This window comes from Vespa velutina, chromosome 7 (genome assembly GCF_912470025.1).
Source record: "Vespa velutina chromosome 7, iVesVel2.1, whole genome shotgun sequence".
Classification (NCBI taxonomy): Eukaryota; Metazoa; Arthropoda; class Insecta; order Hymenoptera; family Vespidae; genus Vespa; species Vespa velutina.
Window position 1 is genome coordinate 2,458,672 of NC_062194.1, and position 2,500 is coordinate 2,461,171.

Consider the following 2,500-nt stretch of genomic DNA (forward strand, 5'->3'; position numbering starts at 1 on the left):
ATAAAATAAAATAAAATAAAATAAAAAAAAAACAAATAAAGAACAAAAGTTCAATTCTAAAAACGATCACGATCGAGCAAGAAAATATGGTCGATCTTGAATGCTCCAAAAAAAAAAAAAAAAAAAAAAAAAAAAAAAAACAAAAAAAAAACAAAAAATCCGAAAACCTTCATGTTCTTATCTGCGCGATACTATCGATGAAAGAAAAGGAAAAGAAAAGAAAAGAAAGAAAAAAGAAATACAACAAATATCCTTGAGATCTCTGATCTTTATCGTTCCTTTCGCGATTTTATCCATACATATTCATTTTATACGTACATAGGTACTTACGTATATGTATACAAAAAAAAAAAAAAAAAAAAAAAAGAAAAAAAGACAAAAAAAAAAAGAAAAAAGGAAAAGAAAAACAGAAGAAGAAGAAGAAGAAGAAAAAGAAAAACTTGAACGTTTCAATCTCTTTTCTCTGGAAAGATCTACGGAAACCATCTCCTAACTGCCGTCAAACCGGGCAATAGTCGTTGTGTGCCCGGTACGGCCCTTGAGAGGAGCCCGTCGTCTTCGACCGATCGTACATAAGACGAAAATAGAAGCCCGGGGGCCGGTGGTATGTCGTATGCGAGGAAGAAGACGAAGACGAAGACTAAGAAAAAGAAAAGAAAGAAGAAGAAGAAAAAGAAAAAGAGACTTGAGTTAAGCGCTAAGCTTAAAAGAGAAAATCGAAGGAGACACGTAGACGAAGACGAAGAAGAAGAAGAAGAAGAAGAAGAGGAAGAGGAAGAAGAAAAATAAAAAAAGAAAAAAGAAAAAAAAAGAAGAAGAAGAAGAAGGGGAAAAAAGAAAAACAAGAAAGAAAAATAAAAGCAAAGGAAAAAAGATGGGGGATGGTGGTGAAGGTGAAGAAAGGGTGAGATGTATAGATAAACAGATAGATAGGTAGATAGATAGGTATGTAGGTAGATAGGTAGGAGGAAAATAGGGAAAGATATCGTCGGGGCATATGTCTCAGCTTGCTTGTTTATTTATTCTTTCGTAAAGTCAACAAAAATTTGCTCGTCCGTGCCGAAACTACAGCAGAGAGAGAGAGAGAAAGAGAGAGAGAGAGAGAGAGAGAGAGGCAAGAGGCAAGAGGTAGCAATAGCAGCAGCAGCATCAGTAGCAGCAGCAGCATCAGTAGCAGCAGCAGCAGCAGGCAGACACGACCTGTGGAAGAACGACGAACAGTGGACGACGGCCGAGCCAAATGTAGTTGGCCAAGAAGCCAAATGAGTTTGCTTCTATTATTACACTCCACCCAGCCGTGATCCACCGAGAAGAGGAGAGCCACGCGAGCCCATGAGCCATGAGCTACGACGACCAGCCACTACGGGACCCAGCAGACTATCCTCCTCCTTTATCTCTATTTCTTTTTCTCTCTTTCTCTGTCTGTCCTTCCCTTAATCCATCCATCCATCCATCTTATTCTCTCTCTCTTTCTCTCTCTGTCTTTCTGTCTCTCTCTCTCTCTCTCTCTCTCTCTCTCTCTCTCTCTCTCTCTCTCTCTCTCTCTCTCTCTCTGTCTGTTTGTCTGTCTGTCTTTCTTTATTTCTTTTTTATTCTTACACTGTTAAATCCGACGAGACGACGTCGAATTACAGACTGTAACCGGACCAAAAACATGTATTTATTCTTATTCCATTTCATCCTTGATCCATTCGATACAATGCGACACAGGCTGAATCAAAAGTTTTTTCCTAGGTGAGTTAAGAAAAAAAAAAAAAAAAAAAATTAAAAAGAAAAAGAAAAAGAAAAAGAAAAATAATAATAAAGAATAAAAAGTCACCAAAGATCTTCTTCGAGACACTTTTTAGGCTAAATCTTTGTTTTTTTTTTTTTTTTTCTTTTTTCTTTTTGTTCCTTTCTCTTTGAGAACTAACGAATTTAGGAACTTAATCGTCAAGTAGAATCATCAAGTTCATTCGATACGATATTCTATGGTACAGTTATTTGTACGTTCTATAACCTTCTAATATTCGTCTATGAGATTACTAGAAAAATTATACGTGACATGATTAGCGTTCAAAAGTGATTATCGATGTTAGACTAATAGAATGTTTGTCATGTTTTTAGTTGAAACGTTAGAATTGATTTTGTCGACAATATGAAATAATGACGCGTTCTTGTTTCGTTCAAAAAAAAAAAAAAAAAAAAAAAAAAGAAAAAAAAAAGGGTAATAAAAATAAAAATAGAAATAAGATAAAGAAAAAAAATCTATTTTGAGATATACCTATGTATACATATATTGTGAGATTGAATTTTATTATAAAAGAAACGTAAATCTCTCAGTTTAATTTCTATTCGAGTCTATTTACTAGGTTAGAGTTTAAATAGGATAGCGAGAAAGGATTATCGAAAGTTAAATTAGATACGTGTAGAAACAATCGACCGATAGCGAAACGATTTGATTTCCTTTTTAGAACGACCACACCTGCCCGCACCTAAAACCATTGTAAATCGTGAAACG

The 2,500-nt window shown here is 34.9% G+C and overlaps 1 long non-coding RNA gene across 1 annotated transcript in view; it reads left to right on the forward strand.

The window, feature by feature from the left end:
* Positions 1-1,120: 1,120 nt before the first annotated feature.
* Positions 1,121-2,500, forward strand: part of LOC124950367 — a 2,344-nt gene continuing 964 nt past the window's right edge. Inside the window, exons 1-2 of the long non-coding RNA XR_007101343.1 lie at positions 1,121-1,734; positions 2,454-2,500. The exon at positions 2,454-2,500 is cut by the window's right edge and continues 30 nt beyond it. This is a non-coding gene — a long non-coding RNA (uncharacterized LOC124950367). The remainder of the gene's footprint in view (positions 1,735-2,453) is intronic.